The following is a 17,895-nucleotide window of genomic DNA, read 5'->3' on the forward strand; positions in this document are numbered from 1 at the left end:
GCAGAGATCCTCGTGATTGGCTTACATTATTGTATCTAGTGTGCGCCGGGCTTAACCGTGTGCGGGGCAGCTTTAGCCTTCTTGGCTACTTTTAGGTCTAGCGTCGCGCGCGTTTATCACTTTCTCGGTTTCTGACATGAATAAAACTAAGCAGCTTTAAAAATCGTTAAATCACGTCCTACACTAGGTAATTATTATCTTACTATGATGCAGCCTTGTCTCCAGAACGGGCATGGTTCTGGTAATACGTACGTATTATTAAGGTTGTTGTACTTACAAAAAATTATGAACACAGACTCTGGTGCGATTGCAAGGTGACCCACAAATTCCTTCGAAGGTACTTAGGCGGAAAAGTGGTGTGACAATTTGTTTAAGTAGCCGCACAAAAACATGCCTATCATAACGAATGATTGGTATTTTAACAATTTATGATTATGTACTGTAACAATTTGAGCAGTTTCATTTGTGAGCATTCAATCGCAGACAACATCAGTTGAAAGTTCCAGCAGGTATAACACGCTGACTACAAGCAACCAATCCACGTTTACGCTAACTTTAAGAAATTATATCGTGATGTCTTGTTGCTGCGAAGTTGACTTATCTAGAATAGTAATAGTAATATCTACATTGACCATTTATTGACTCATTCTTATCACGTGAAACACATGAATGTATAGCAAATATGTGAATCCTAATTCACTGCTGAACTTTCTACGGAACATATTTTAATCTTGTTGGTGATTTCACAGCGTTGTTTAAAACGGCGCACGCGAGGCCGGAAGAGTGGCCTTACTGGTACTGCCTGCACTGGCACTAGGCCTACGCCTACACGGCTACGTGAGTACTGGCATGCTGTCTGTATAGTTGTCAGGACTAGCCTCAGCGGCTAGCCCAGCCTACGGAGAAATTTCAGGATTGATTGATGTACGTTACAAACGGCAATCGCTAGCCATTTGCGTGTACCCGTTAGCAAATGTGACTTGTTATTTCTATTTGTAACCTTCATATTGTAAACCTGGAGTTTCTGGGCCTAAGCCTAAGCTAAGGCGAAGACTTAAATTTTCGTCTTCAAATTATGAACAGGATAGTGTATTACTATTAGCGCGTCTTTTTATACACGCGGTTGGCCCAAGGGATAGAGAACGATGGTCCAAATAGAGAATTGTCTGTCTTGACGTAGAGTGAGATTTACGCGATTATTTAATTGAAGACACAATGTGCCTTTTGAGGGCGGCAGACGATGCAAATGAACACTTCAAGAAAACATGTTTCCAGACTCACAGAATAGCCCAAAAAGTATTGGTTGCAAGACATACAAAAACACGCTGAAATTGAAGCGTGACGTGAGAAATTGCAACTCGTTACCGGTGTTTTGAATACATGTAATTATACTATAGTAACCTAACTGTGTACGCTCTTCTGAAAAAGTCACTGAAAAAGTGTTTTGAATCCTAACTCGTTAGGGTTGGTCTAGGGTTGAGATGGTCATCAGACAATGAGAATATGGCCACAGTATGCCTCGAGACTTGCCAGGAAATGCCTGAAATATTTCAAATTTTCTGGGGGGGGCAGTGCCCCCACGGACCCCCCTAGCACTGTCATGCCAACGGCTTCTCTATCGTGAACCCCACGCGTTTGTACTTGATACTATTCCACTAGGCTTTGGATTACCTACTTTCTCAGCAAATTATGTGACTTAGACTTGTACAACTAGCAATGCCAGTCTGATGACATCACAGGCGAATCAACAGATTACACCATTTGAACTTACAGAGGATGATTTAATAAAATCGTAACTTGATATTTTCGTTGAGCTATAAAATCTATCTCAGAATGTAAAGTAATAATAGTGCTGTATCTATTTTTAGCATTTGCAGTGAACGGGTGTTAGAAAAAATAGGTTTTATAGCAGTGTGTATTACGTTTCCAAACTGATGGAATTAGCCTTATTATATGCGGCCGTCTTATGGCCATGCAATAAATTTGACTGGGATTGGCACAACCCCCAGCCCTCCTCTGATCCATGCCGTAATGACGATCCATTTTAAAAATTCCTGGCGTAGAAACTTTGAATACGATGGCCTCAAAGCGTGTATGCGAGTTTTTTGGCGCAGAAAAACTAACATTATGCTGAATATAGTCACCACGCTCGAACAGTGGAAATAATCACTGAGTATTACCAACAGATCAAAACACCAAGATTTTATGCAGTTATAGCCATAGAAAAAATGGATCTTGACCACATCGTACTAGCAATAAATATTAGTGTGTTCCGACTCTCAAAATCACAGCATGTGTCTTAAACAAGTGCACATTAAACAAAAGGGCGAGGCCAATTCTGTTTGGTAAACTATTATTGCAGTTTTTATGTCAATAAATTCAGAGCCCACTTTCTGTCATTGTCATTCCGTGTTGACTATCGACTGGCAATTCCCACAAGCTTCTCTAAATAACAGACTTTACGTCAGTAGTACGATACAACTGCTGTTACGCTAGTATGAACTGTCTGTGATTTACACATTTCTACAGTGCCCGACGTATGCATTTAATTACTGCACCGTGATAGAATGTCTCGCCTGCCGCCCGAAAAATTCCGCATGAATGCCAACGGTAAACAGAAACAGAACGCAAATTGTAACGTGCATGATTTCATTGATTTGGTGAATACGAAGGTTCTAAGACATATTTATCGCTTACTCTAGGACAATTGCTGTTACTCAAGCCAATAACGGGAGTATCATGAAGTGGGAAAACACTGGAAAATTCGTCGCAATACGACGCCTTTAAGTTAGATGTGCTATCACATTAATAGTCTATTCGTATTCAAAGTATTTATATTTTCTAAAAACGGTATGTTGCCAGTAAACACACAGTGGCTTTATCAAACACAAATTGACATGTTGCCATTAGACAATAACACATAAACTAAAAATCACAATTTATCGAATGCGTGGTAATTTAAATGTCATTTATATTGGTTCTTTAGTTTGAGTCATAACTACATAATCCTCATTGTTTTGCCGTTTATTTTACATGCAGATATGTGCAAAGCCACGAGGCTCGTGTAGTCAACCGTGAAATTGGTGCTCCCAGCTCCATGCAACATAAGAAAAATGGAAATAACAGACGCAATATGCGTGAAAATGAATCTAAAAATAGCTAACTAATGAATCTGATACAGTGTGGCGCTTAACTAAAGGTGAGAGCAAATATATGGTGTAAAATCAGATTTACATTCATTTTTATCTCTTAGAAGTCAAAATTTTGACAACATCTATCATTCCATTTGAGTTGCCAAGAAAGTAAAATTATGGCTACACATTAGTAAGCTAATAATCTACTTTGGTGTAAAACAGATCTCATATGAAATAATTCAGGTAATTGTTGAGAAGTGTAGGTGCATGTAGCTAATAAAGTCAGTAGTTAGGTACCTCGTTAAAACGTGATTGGGTTGTGTGCGGGTCCATAATCTGTCATGCGAAAAAGCGGGTTTGCGACTAAATGCGCGGCGTTCAAAGTATATGTGGCTATAGCCAGTGATTCACACGATCCACGTCTGACCGACCGTAGTCGCCAGTAATGCTTGTCCGCGTCGCATACAACCAGAGCTGACTGGTCGTGTTAGAATTGCGTCATATATATTGCACTGAAAAGGTCACCACCTCTGCCTAGCTGGTTCGCGGCCGCACTTTGTCGCACGACGAGCCCTGCTGTACTTGGTCTAGCAGATCGTAGAGATTTGCGTGAGCGCCGGATACCGTCTACGCTGCGGCAAAAACCAATAACGTGGCTTCTGCCAGCCGCAGTAGATGATTGATAAACCATTGCGCTCGTGTATGCCGTGGTAGAGTACGAATGCTGCCCACTTGAACTCGGGCCACGCATCGATTAAAGCGCGAAACAGATCTATTGAATTTCATACTCGATGACAACACTCATTATCTAAATAAAGTTTTTTCATAACAATGGTCTGGAGTCTGGGCTAGTGAAGTTAGTCAGGGCTAGTGTTTCCTCAGTTACTAGCCCGATGGTCAGTGAAATAAAGTTAATGTTGAACCCTGCTATATAAGAGCCAAAAAAGGGGGGTCCAACGACTCACGCGTTTATACGAATTCGCCGTTAAAAATTGGGCCGCATAAATCGGGGCGTTCCACTGTCGTTCCAAAATTGTTGTTTTGCCTCCTTTATCTTTGCATTAGACATTGGTGATTACCGAAACTGTCAACAACTTCTATTAATTTCAATAATTACTCACAATAAATTAAATATGTTTATATATATATATAAATAAATATTGTCATGAATGATTACCTAATTAAATGCATAAATAATATTCAAATGTAATTATGAGCTAATTCGTATTTGTATATGGCGATATATATAGCATATCTGTTAGGAATGGAAAAAAGGTAGCATGACAACCTTTTAATATTTCAACTGTATAATAAATTAAAGGATTCATTAAGTATTAGCAGAGTTACTTAATAGGTTAATTGTTTTTTTTTTTTCATTGGTAGACATGGAGGTGACAATGATGATCAGGCCAGTTCTGGCTGGAAGGACCGAAGTGATGTGGAATCCATAGTGGTGTAAGCTGAAGGTGGATCACCCTGTCGCGCCCCCCTGCTTGCATTTAATGCCAAGTGAAGAGCACAGCCAAGCCACAGCGGCCTCGTTGACAGCCCAGACGGCAATGTCGATACAGAAAACGAGGAAGGTCGTGGATGATGAAGACGAAGATGAAGTAGATGATGGCGACGAGGATCGTGTAAAAGGAGGAAGCCAGCACCCCAGAAGTCCAGATGAATTTCAGAAAATGAAGGCGCATGGGGAGGCTCGAAGTGCTGAGCTTCATCAGGATACGTGAGAGCAGTCAGCATTCTACGTCCAGAAGATTCTCCATCACATGATTAAATAATGCTACTTCATTCGCAGATGGCAGTAGCAGATGAAAATACAGATGAGCAATAGTGGTGCGCGAGTAGATTCTACCGGCTATAAAAAGTCCTTAACGTATGCCGAAGGTAGGAGATGAAACCAGACGAATCTCTGCTTTCAAACGAAGCGAGGATTTTACTAATTCTGGAATAGCTGTCTCATCCAGGCAGATACCCCCAGCTTGCTTATTGACGAGGAAAAAACGCTCCTTACAGTTAGGAAGCTTTTTGAGGTTACTCATCTGAATCTGGAGATCAGAGGAAGAGCGAGAAATGAAAGTTGATATAAAGCTGACGCGAGGTGGAATAGATGGTAATTGCAAAATTCATGGGGCTGTCAAAATGAAAACAACAAAAGATACTCGGAGTCGAGTGATGGTGACTGCATGAAGTTCACACCACGACAACTAACTGTCCTGCCAAGAAAAGACAATGTAAGCAACGTTTCCATTCAAAATGTGATGACGTAGAGTTACAGGGTTTTAGCAGTGGTGATAGCAGCAGTGACTAAAATACGAATTCGCCAAGTAAATGTAAAACCAGACAAGAAGTAAGATCGCGAAGTAAAGGCGATGTTTCAAAACTACAAGTCGTAAGAATGATGAGGCTGAGGAGCGATAAGTGATGAAGGGATTGGTGAGTGACAGCTGATTGAGGGCTTACTGTCTGAATCTCTGATGCAGAAGGAGAAGTGTGATGAAACATACCGCACACTACAAACGAAACGATTTCACTCGAGTGATTTGAACAGTTGACTATGGAAGAAGGTGAGAGAGGGAGATTCAGAGCGCAGGCTAGCCGTGAAAGAGAACAGCATTTAAAAGCAGACTTGTGAAGAAGGAGACCAGTAAGTTGTAAGTTTAAAACCTTGTACTTGAAATTATGAGCCTCTATATTATATTCAGTAGCGATGCATTTTGTCTTCTTAGGCCGCTTGTCGCAACTCATAGATCTGCAACACTTGCCCAAACTGATTAAAACATTTATTATAGCAAACATTTTTTTTTGGCGTCTTAAGCACAGTGGCAGCTATGTATAATTGTAACCTTAATCAAAACCATCCTATAAGCATATAAGCATTAACCTAGCATCTAACAGTACCTGTTCATTTATCTGACAGGCTCGTCGTGTCGTTTATATTCAAATAAAAGAATGGATATCACAACTCATTTATGAAATGGTTGAACCATTTTAGCAATTTGTAACTTCTATTATGTGGAGCAATATAATAAAATGTTCATAAAATGATGGTATCATTATTATGATTTGCTTACATTTTTGCAGGGAAGAAGGAGAATACATAGATGTTGTGATTTAGATTGAAGAGAATTGTGGAGTAAGTGTTAATGAAAATGAACTTAGCGGTTTGTGCTATATAACTTTATTCAATTTTTAATAATGGATTCATGACGTTAATTTTGTTGTAAACTTTATTCTGGAACAACATCTATTAAAAACGTCTAATTATATAGTTGGCATTCGTGTTAATGCTATAAACTGTTAGGGTGAGGATGATGGCGAGGAAGTGTGAACTAAAGGAGTTCCATGAACCAGCTTCTGTACGTCCACGCACATTTGTCGGTATCTTCTCACGCTGGCCAAGTGCCACATGGGGTGTAATTGCCGCATTCATCAGTGCCCTACCATGGTAGATATTTTGCTACTTGAGTGAAGTGTAGGATGATGGCACTTTTTTCTCATTAAATTCAAAGAATTGCTACAGAGAAAAACCATATTAATAATATTGTTGATCAAGCATCCTCTTAATCTCAAACTTATTAGAATGTGACACTATGAGTAACATTTTAAAATTACTGAATATTCACAGGGAAGCTATAATGTGCCTGGACGACCTACTCATGCCGCCGCCTCTGCTAGCAACCCTCCTCATGTAATGCGATTGCTCTTCCCCCAGAACGTAGGCCTCCACCTCCACTACCCCCCCACACCAAGAGGAACTAGCCCCTGCCTCCTCGCCCGTCTCCACCCAGGGAGTCTGCTTGTGAGCCGTAGGAACTGAGGAAAGCTAAAGAGGTTATTGTATGTACCAAATTATTAATATAACAACAGCATGAAAGTATGTTGCTTTCCATTTTTAGGTTGGGTAACCTGAATTGGTTTTCCTTGGTCTTTCAGGCCCCTTAGGAACGCAAAACATGAAAAAGTGAGACCGAACCAGATTACGAGGAAAAGCTGCCTCAATCTCAGCTGTGGAAGTTGTTATGAGAGTTCGTAACAGGAACAAAGAAACGACAGCTTCCAGAGAAGAAAGTGTGCACCGCCATTCCAAATTGGGTATGCATTGTTTGTAGAGTAACTTTCAGCTTAGGTAATGTTAAGAATTAATATTCCAAGTTCACACTGTAGTATTGTTTCCTAGTGTTATTTTTTAGTGTAACTAACTTATCTATAAGCGATTCATGAGAAATCTTGCAGTATGTTCTTTTATGTTTTAATAACAAATCTACAAATAGTTTACACAAATGGCCAATGAAAGTTTATTGGAGCATTAGCGTAGTGAGAGGTCGTATGCGTAATATGTGAAGCAGGGTATTAGCCAGCGGGCCCGTTGTCAGAAACAAATTAGTCTTAACATTCATCTTAACATTAACTTCCACGGTAGCACGTTGGACAGAAACATCGCAACGTTACGAGAATGATCGAAAATTCTCGAAAATTCTCTTAACATTACGAGAGCCCAGACCCTTCTCAAACTTTTAATATTAAGTTGAAAAAAAAACACAGTTACACTATGCAATTACAATTATAGTGATATTCATAGTTTTTAATAATTAATAAAATGTGTGTTTTCTTGAAAAAACACGTCAAAGTTCATTAATTATCTACCGATCATAAACAAAGCAAATACATTTAGAAATGGCGTATATGGCATTTGTTCTTCTTGTTTTAATGTTCTGCCACGACTTCTCGCGTTCTCGGTTACAGTGTAATGTAAGAATTTTGTAAGAATTTATTGTCTTGGTTGTGCAGAATATATTCATGACCGCGTCGTTTTCATCAAAGATTATTTTATATGTGGTTAGCTATCATAATATGATAAAATTACGTCATGATGGTACAATAAATGTGTATGAATTTGAATTTTTGTGATCGATTCTCATCCAATCAGCGCTTGTGATGAAGTTCCTGTTATTCGTAAGTCTTCTAATAGCTGGCGATGTGTTTCTGTCAACGCTCCTCTCGTACATTAAACATAGTCGTACGGTGTTATTTAGCAATTAACTCTTTAACGATGTTTCTGACAACGGCCCCCAGGAGATGATGTATTGTGACGAGGTGCAAGAAAAAACCAGTGTCGGCCTGTGTCTTGAGCCAAGACGCCTACAGGTGGTCTTTCGTGACGCCGTAGGCGCTTAAGGGGGGCGAGAGTATGGAGCATATGGCGGCCTCTCCCCGGAATTAAAAAAAAATTTTTTGGCCATGCCAGTTTCAAAACTGATCGTGCAAATCACGGCTGCACGGCATGCTGGCCTAATACGTTGCCGGGGTGACTATCCTGTTGCTCGGTGGTTGCGTAGAGAGCCTGAACACTTACGGTTCGCAATCTTACAGGTTTGAGGTAGGAGCTGTATCTCCATTGCCATCCACAGCCAAGAGTATTGAAAACTTGAGTTCGCGCGAGCGGGACATGAGCGCACAATTGTTCACGTAACGTAATGCCGATCGTTAACAGGCGCCAGTCGACTTGTGATTCTGGACTGATCTTATTTGTGCCTGATTTGTGTGTTTCAGCAAAAGAAAGATAAGTGCAGGCATAGTGCTATCTAATGAGTGTCAAAGTCAGGTTAGCATGTCCTCATCGGTCACTTCCATCTTGTTTGATCTTTTTTCACCACTAATGTTAGAATATCAGCTGAACAATAACATAATTATTATAACAAGGTTTTATATAAATAAATCAAAAGAAATTTTGGTGTGCGAAAATAATAGCGTTAGTTTTAACAGTTCTTTTTTGCCTGTATTAGGAAATGGAGAGGTCTAGGCAAGAAGGAGAGGTAAAGGAGAGAGTGCCATTCACCACCTGTTGATAAGTTAGCTCTATTATAGTTTTATATAATTTTTTGCTCATCTGCATAGTCAGATGCAGCTTGTTGCATCGCCACATCGTCCGTCCGTGCGTCCGTCCGTCCGTCCGTGCGTGCGTCGGCCGTCCGTCTGTCCGTCCGTCCGTCACAGCTTGGCGCACAAATCTTAACGCTCGACGTAGGTCACGATATTTGGCACATCGGGGGAGATCGTCAAACGAGGTTGGGATGTCGAAGCTGGGGGTCAAAGGTCAAAGGTCAAGAGGTGTAAAGAAGAGGGAACATTCACTCCTTAACTTAAGGTATAGGGAGGAATACAGAATTGCCGCACAAATCTAAACGGCTCGACCTAGGCTCGTGATAGTCGGTGTATAGCATCGATGGTAGGAAAAGCCATCCACTGTGCCGAAATGGAGCGTCACAGGTCAATGGGCACAGGGCAGATTTTAGACATTTTCTGCAGGAAATGTCTGACGGCGGCATTGGAAACTTTTTTGTTTCAGCGGTGACCATAGCATTTTTATGGCTTTTATTGAAAGGACCATGAAATTTCCCTTGTGCTGACATGCGAAGAGTAAGTGTCGGATAACCTTTGACCCTCAAAGAGGAGGTTAAACATGGATTTGTTTACTGTCGGGTTTGCTAGTAGAATCTATACATGCCTGGATGTACGAGGCTTACAATGTCACAGTGAAATTTCAAAAGCTTAAATTTGGTTGAAGAAGTTTATGCCCTCCTTAAATCTATAATTGTCTATGGCATTCTGTACTGTCAGATATTTTACATGTAACGTATGCCACTGCCAGTGCATGTGGTGGTGGCTGTCTGTAGTTTTTGCCTGCGTTAATTAGTTACAGGTGGCAGCTCTCTATTGCAGCCTGTAGGCTTGCGTAGGTAAATGGAGGAGTGCTTACCTATTCTGTCTTGGCAAATAGTTGTTGCTACTACGTACGATGGGAGCTTCCATCTTTAATCTGGAGACACTTAAACGTACGCGCCATCTCGTGGCAACTTTCATAACGATCCCAACCAACATTCCTTATGAGAAGGTTCCTGATACCATCCCTGTGCATTCCACTGTTTCGGCATGTATGTGAACACATTGGGACTAACAGGGTTTACGTAGAATCCCACCACTCCACCACAGAGTCACCGCAGTAGACGTTAATGAGCGCGTGTCGCTCCGCGGCACTTGTTCTAAATAGCAAGGGTTTGTCAATTTCATATAATGTGTTGTGTTAAATAAGTTATTTGCATTCATGTTTATTATAATATTTTAGTAAAGTTTCACCTGGTTGAGAAACAAGTTTTTATCGAGTGCAGGCCGCATGTTGACGAGTGAGTACAATTGACAGTTCAGAGAACCTAGCTGCACATTAGGATGCCGGTTGGTCGCGCTGCAGTATTGTTTACTTGCTTTCACAGGTTTGGTCGACACAGGGATCTACGGCAGGCCGCCTCGTAAGGCGCACGACTCGAGCGAGAAGCAGCCACGGCCATCGAGTAAGAAGCCAGACGAGTGGCATGACCCTGGAATCGTGCACGACGCGTAAATCTCTAAGCTTCTCCCATTTTCTACGCTGCGAGACTGTTTATGGGGGACACTCTCGGTGCTCACTGTCTTTGCCAGCTGCCACTGCTCAGAGAAGTGTTTTTTTTATATTGGTTTGTTTGGTTGGTCTATGTTTAGTTAAAATGATAGGAACTGATGTACTGGTGGTCGGTTCCTTATTATGAGGTTCTTGATAGTCTTTGTTAGGCTCGTTTTTTTCAGCACTGTTGTAGGGTCACAGTGCTTCTCACTTTTCCTGCAGCTTTCTGAATCAGCTCAGTTATTACAGTGTTAATCCCAATGTCTTCACGCTGTCTTAATTTAAGTGTGTTACCCCAGTGTAGTCTCATTGCAGTTGTTTAATATAGTGGTAGTGATTGCTGTTCTCATCAAATGTGTAGTGCAATCACATTATATTAATTGCAGCATAATTTCTTCTCTGTGTATTAATTGAAATGTAGCTTCAATTTGTCTATTATTTGCTATGCCTTCTTAGTCTCATAGTCCTAACGCTATTACAAACATTACACCATTGCAGTTATTTCCACAACACAGTTGTTACCCTCATGAGTCATTTTCTTCTTAGATCGCAATCACCATCGAAGAAACAAACTCGGTCACCCCTGCATAGGAGGGCGGTCAGTATCATCCAACTCCTACTCCAGCTCGTCCGTCAGGGTAGGAATGATCATTCTAAAATATTATAGTGCTCCACCTTATGTGATTTACTCTGTGAAGGATTCTCCTGTGTTTGAAGGCTTTTAATGTGTGACGTTAAAATTATGGTCATCAGGGTATAGACGTTTTCGTAAACAATCATATGGGTCAGTCACTCTGAGTAAGCTGTGAAAGTAAGTGATTTGTGTTTGATTTCAGCTGCGGTTGATCTGCTTATTTAGTAGTTGTTATGATTTTCCGGTCATCATCATATTCCTCTTCTAGTAGATCCTCGTCTGGTAGCTCACATTCTGGTAGCTCATACAGGTTCGTTTTAGTTGGCTATATTTAGATAATCTGCGAAGCGAAAAATGCTGGTACATGTATGAAGTTGTTGTTAAAACTTCTGCTGAAAAATCTTATGTAAATAATATCAGTAGCATTGTAGCATCGTTGTATACACGAATATCGTTACCTGCTGGTGTCGATGCAGCGAATCCACCACGGTGTCACTCACCGCGCGTGTGCTTGCTCTGGGTAGTCGCATCTTCGTCGCGTCCCTGTCACCCACGAGCACGAAGGTGGCGCCGGATGCGGCAGAGAGGCGAGCCCTGCCACCTGATGGCGTCGACAGGCGAGCACCAGACAGGTGGGCAGAAAGACGTCCTCAAGGGACTGATGGCATGGATAGCGACATGCTCGGGCCTGATGCAAGTGACAGGCGGCAAGCTGGGCCTGATGGAGGCGACAGGCGACAAGGTGGGCCTGATGGAGGCGACAGGCGACAAGGTGGGCGGACATGCCAGATAGGCGAGCCTCCTGGGCCAGACAGAATGGATAGGAGGGACCTGCACGACAAGAATGGACAGACGGGACCGCGGGTGGACAGACGGGGACCGGGCTGGACAGAATGGACAGACAGGACCAGTATCGGACAGAATGGACAGACGAGGACCCAATCAGACATAGGGGATAGGCCGAGGCGCACCGATGGATAGAATGGACAGGCGAGGACCTCAGCCAAAACAGAGTGGACAGGATAGAGGTGTGACACCACAGACTGTTTGTTATCTGCGTGTCTATATAATATGCTATATAATTGCCAAACCCTTATTTACCTAATTTGCATAATTTTTTTTTAAATATCAAAACCCCTACCCCTTATTCATTCACATACCAAAAATGAGCAAAATCCATTGAACCTGAACTAACTAATGGCAATTCCCATTTTTGCCAAAAAAATGCCGTGGCTCGAAAGTACGTCGACTGGCGTGCTCCAAAATAGGACGTTTAATATGGGAGCATAGCAGTAACAACTATACCCAATTTTAAACATGTGGGTCAAACGGTTCCTGAGTTATTGTTGACCGTAGCCAAATGTTGACGGACGGACGGACGTACGACGACCAATGGCAATAGCTCAGCTTGACGATGTCAAGGTGAGCTAAAAATCAGATGGGATTCGATCCAACGACCTTTGAGCCGTGATGCCTGTGCTGTGCGTTCGGCTATCCAGGCTTATTGGGTTTCTAGATTATGGATGTGCCATGAATATGACAACACTGTGATGTCAATGAGGCAGTTCAGGAATCCATGTTTAACCCTCCTCTTGAGGGTCAAAAGGTTATCAGACACTTGCTCTTTGCACGTCAGTGGAAAGCACATTTCATGGTCCTTTCAATAAAATGATAAAAATGGTAGGTCAACGCTGAAACAAGAAAGTTTTCCACTCTGTCCGTTAGGCCATGTCCTCAGAAGCGAAAATGTCTGATATATGACCTTTCCCCATGGCCCTTTGACCTGTGACCTCCAATTTCGCACTGGTGGTGGGTTTCCTGCCCATCACACTATACACCGAATATTAAGAGCATAGGTCGAAACCGCTAATAAAACAAAACAATACATTTACAAATGGCGTATGGCATTTGTTCTCTTGTTCTAAAGGTTTTCCACGCTTGCCACGATTCTCGCGTCTCGCGTTACAGTGTGAGAATTTGTCTTGTTGTGCAGAATAAATTCATGACCACGTCGTTTTTCATCAAATATTATTTATATGTGGTTAGCCATCATAATATGCATAAATTACTGTGATGTACAATAAATGTGTATGAATTTGAATTTTGTGATTGATTCTCATCCAATCAGCAGCCTTGTGATGAAGTTCCTGTTATCGTAAGTTTTTTAATAGCTGCGATGTGTTTCTGTCAACGCTAGTCTCGCAACATTAGCATTAGTCGTAAGTGTTGTCGTAGCATTAACTTTAGCATTAACTTTACGATGTTTCTGACAACGGGCCCCAGGTGTCTCACTCGTGTTATTATCTACTCTTGATTATAGGCAATGTCAGCCAATAGAAGAGTAATGCAAGAACAATACAAGCAGCTTAAAATGAGATTAGATAGGTGTACTGCCAGGAGATTAGAAAAAAAAGGACCCACTACTGGCACCGGGAGAATAGTAACAGTTTATAAGTTATTACAGATAATTAATAGTTTTGATTCCCATACATTTATTTATGTTATTCTGTTATTGTTTAATTATAGGTGATATTACAATTAGCACATGAATTGCCAGAGTGGCGAAACATGTCTACGAATTTGAAGACAATACATATCGATGGAATTTGTTACTAGTAATTGTAGCGGTATAAAGTTTGTGTCTATGTGAAACAGAAAATACTTGCTAATGGAGTTGTATCCTATGAGTGTGAGTCTCAATGAGTGTACATGCTGTTTCATACCTTTACTAGAGTTTTGAGCTCCAGGGCTGCAGTCTTTGTACTCTTTTCAGGTTTTGCCGACAGTGCTGCTGCATCAGCTTCCATTTGTTGTTGAAACGCTGCGGAGGCTTTTAGTGCTTCCTTGCGTGCTAAAAACATTACACCATTGAGATTTTCATAATTACAGCATTAACAGGAACATGCACATGTATGTGGGCACAAGGAGAAATAAGACTAATTTCAACAAGGTACAATAAACCGTAATAATAAAACGTAATGAGGCCCGTCAATGGCAACTAAGACCATTTCGATTATTTTTAAATACCTTTCTCAGCTTTCTCGAAAGCTGATGGCTTCAATGCTTGTTTCTGAGCTGGTTTTATGGTCATTTTGACTGGTGGCTTCTCCACTTGAGGAGGAGGAGGTGGCTTTGGAGAAGGCTTTGGAGGTGGCTTCACAACCGTGCTTTCTTTCACTGTTGGCTTTGCTGGTTCTGATGGCTAATCAAGAAAAACCGTCTCAACTTTTTACAATTATATACAATAAAAGCTCTAAGAGTAAAAACAGCAACGTTTGGTGGTGTTAATTTCTATGTGTGTTAAAGGCGCAAACACTCGCAAATACGCACGCACGCACGCACGCACACAATATTAGTCTCCTACCTTGTTGGCAAGATTAAGCTTGATTGGCTTGTGCGAAATTGCAAAGCTTTTCTTTTGGCTCATCAACTGTGACGTTGTAACGGCAGATTTGACCTGTTTGCTGCTCAGACTTTCATCTGCCCTCTTTCCTGCACACACAAAGACATATAGATAAAGCCATACTCAAACCTATAAACATAATAAAGTGACAGTGACAGTGATCATGTTTAGCACCCGTCATTATAAGCACGGGAATGAGCTTTCATTTTATTAATTTTACTGACACTGATCAAGGTCAAACGTGCAAACAAAATGATATATGTAAAATATTCACATGGCTTTGGTACACAGAATAACACCAGATGGCATTACAGGTATATACACCCTACTGTACCTCAAACACAAGTACACGAGTATGCTGTTGAAGAAGTGCTCAATCCTGTACAACACCGCCAGCAGTAAAGGGCGCATATGAGCCTGCTGGAAGATTTGTGCAGAGTTGGTGTGGACTTACTCTCATACGCAGAGTCGGAGCTGGCACTGCTGCTGCGTGAGCTAGCAGAGCTGCTGCTGCTGCCACTGCTGCTTGATCGGCTGCGACTACGGCTTGACGAGCTGCTGCTGAAGCTACCGCTGCGCCCTCTATGTCTTTCAGGGCTAGCACTGAAACACCACACAAGCATTTGTTGTCAAGTGCTGCTTGTATAGCATTGGGAATTGTTATAGAATCCCAGGTTAGACTATGCAGCTCTGAGAGCGACTGCTTGCTAAATTTCACATCCAAGCTTTAAATCTTATATATGTGTAACTCATAATATCATATATTTTAACATACTGAAAAGCTCATAAATGGGTTCATCATGCACTCCCAGCTGTAAGTCCCAGGAAAACGGACAGCTCAAAACACACGTTATTCATTAAACTGTACATGCTTTTGGCTTCAGAATTACTGCACATACACCCAAGTATAATGTAACTTACTTCAATTGATGATCAATGTTCTTGTAATAGGAACTAGAACTTATAAAAGATGTGTATAATAGGGATGACTGACTATGTGATACAACACTCGAGTTATGACAACAAGAGCCGCAGAGCGTCTGGGCTCATCTGAGGTCTGTTGCTACGGTTATAAACGTAACATTTAAGTCGTGCGTAGTGACACCTTTGTTAGGCGCAGATATGCAGATACGCAGTTGCGTACACATCATTTCAGCAACCTTCTGCATTCTGCATACCTCCCAAATCCCATTGGTTGATACAAATCGCGTGCCTGAAACTCCTGTTTTATGGTGCAATGTGAGCCTAACCCTAACCTTAACCCTATTCAAAAAATAAATATTTGTTGTTATTAAATTGTTGTAAATAAATCATGTAAATATTTGCGTTAATTTGAAAAAAATAGTTAAATGGATAAAGATAGAAAAATACAGAAAACAGGTAAATAATAAATGAAAGTGTCAATGACACTGTAGCTCACCACAAAAAAGGACGTTCAAGCGCTGCGAACATGCTGGACAGGAAGAGACAAGCGCCGGACAATGGTGGGCAAGGAGAAGGTCAACAGGGCCGGACATGGTGGACAGGAGAGGTCAAGGCCGACATGCACAGGAGAGGAATGGATAGACGAGGTACAGGACAGGACATGGCGGACAGACGGGGGCGCGGCACAATGACAGGATGGATAGACGAGGCGGGGGACGCGGACATTGGTGGACAGGAGAGGGCAAGCACTGGATATCGCGGACAGGAGAGGACCGATGGCACGACGATCTCCCATCCTAGGAGCAGCTAAGCAGCACAGCAAGCCACCCACTGTTGATAGTGTGCGAGGAGAACCGCAAAGTATGCAGACCATTAGCTCAATTTACCCTGTTTCCGATCTTCCTTGTCTGTAAGCTGAAGAAGATCTTTGTTGTGCCATTATTCGTAGAAAGGCTGTACTATAAAAGGCCAATGCTCTAGTTAACATATCTGATTTATAAATATAAAATGTATATTCACCGCGCGACGATAGTAGGCAAGTCTATAGTATAGTTAAAGGAAGAAAATATTTCTTGGGATTCTTATTATGCTAATTATATTTTTTCACTTTTTGCAGTGCAGAGAATACTAAGTCAATGTTTGCTGATGCAAAGAGGCAGCAAGGCAAACTTCAAGGGTCCCAGGAAGGTCTGTACGAGCATTACACAACAACATTAGGCATTGCTTGCCAAACACTATCACATTCATCGTGTTTATCATGCAGTGGTGATGTTAGGTAGAATCAGTGTTATAACAGCCACTGCGGTGGTCCGGCATTAAAAAGTGATGGAGAAACTCTCTTACATTTAGAATAGCGATTGAGATTTCCACATGTTACTTTAATATTGAATTATACACTTGTATTTAGGAGAGCAAGTCTTGAAAGAGGAACAAGGGTCCCCAATTGGAGTCCAGAGTAGGCAAGATAGGGGAGAGAGCGGCCTTCTCTGTCAATGTAAGCTAAGCTAAAGCTTGGTTTGAATAAAAATATGGACAAGTGCATGTTCTGTTTAAATAAAAAAACGAGTAGTTCTTTGCATAGACATCCCTGTAGATATAGGTTATATTTTTGATCAGTTCTATTGTTTATATATTTTCATATAGCGTTAGAGGAATGTTCATAGTGTTTTATCGATATAAATATCGTCATTATGGCTGTGTAATGAATATGGCATGGAAATAGTTGTATTATAATATATCTGATTTGAGGACAAAATTGTTTGATATCAACAACTGCTTGTGCCTTGTATCATATGTGTAATTGGGTTTTCAGAAAAGATGGTGGGAATCTTGAGGCTGGGTCTGGTGGGTACCCAGACAACAGGAGAAGGGTTCAGCAGCAGCACCCTACCAGCCCTTCCTCTCTCAAGGATCATGGTGACAGGCGTGTCCCTTCTTCGTAAGTAACATGGCTGGCTGGAGACACTGCAGACAGCTATAGTGCTGTTGTGTATTAGGCAAACAGCTGTGCAATCATCTGCTGAAATCTGTATAATATATATATCAAGAATACATAATACGTCATACCAATTTACCTGAAAATCGTATGTGTTCTTCAAAAAAGTTCTTTGAATACGACACGGTTTCGCAGTTTTCACGAATGGACGCATGTTTTCGGCCAAAGTTTGATATGCGGCAGCAGCCACCAGGTTGTAACAAGATACAAGTAAGAGACAATAGAACACTAATCCATAATAAACGTTGGCCGAAAACATGCGTCCATTTGTGAAAACTGTTTGAAACCGTGTCGTATTCAAAGAACTTTTTTGAAGAACACATACGATTTCAGGTAAATTGGTGGTGTCATATGATTAAGGGA

The 17,895-nt window shown here is 41.4% G+C and overlaps 1 protein-coding gene across 4 annotated transcripts in view; it reads right to left on the reverse strand.

Annotated features, from left to right (window-relative positions):
* The window catches only part of LOC106814659 (zinc finger CCCH domain-containing protein 18-like), a 40,219-nt gene that overhangs the window by 6,898 nt on the left and 15,426 nt on the right, over positions 1-17,895 (reverse strand). The window lies entirely within an intron of this gene.

The sequence above is a fragment of the Priapulus caudatus genome, unplaced genomic scaffold (assembly GCF_000485595.1).
Source record: "Priapulus caudatus unplaced genomic scaffold, Priapulus_caudatus-5.0.1 Scaffold959, whole genome shotgun sequence".
In the NCBI taxonomy this organism is placed as follows: Eukaryota; Metazoa; Priapulida; class Priapulimorpha; order Priapulimorphida; family Priapulidae; genus Priapulus; species Priapulus caudatus.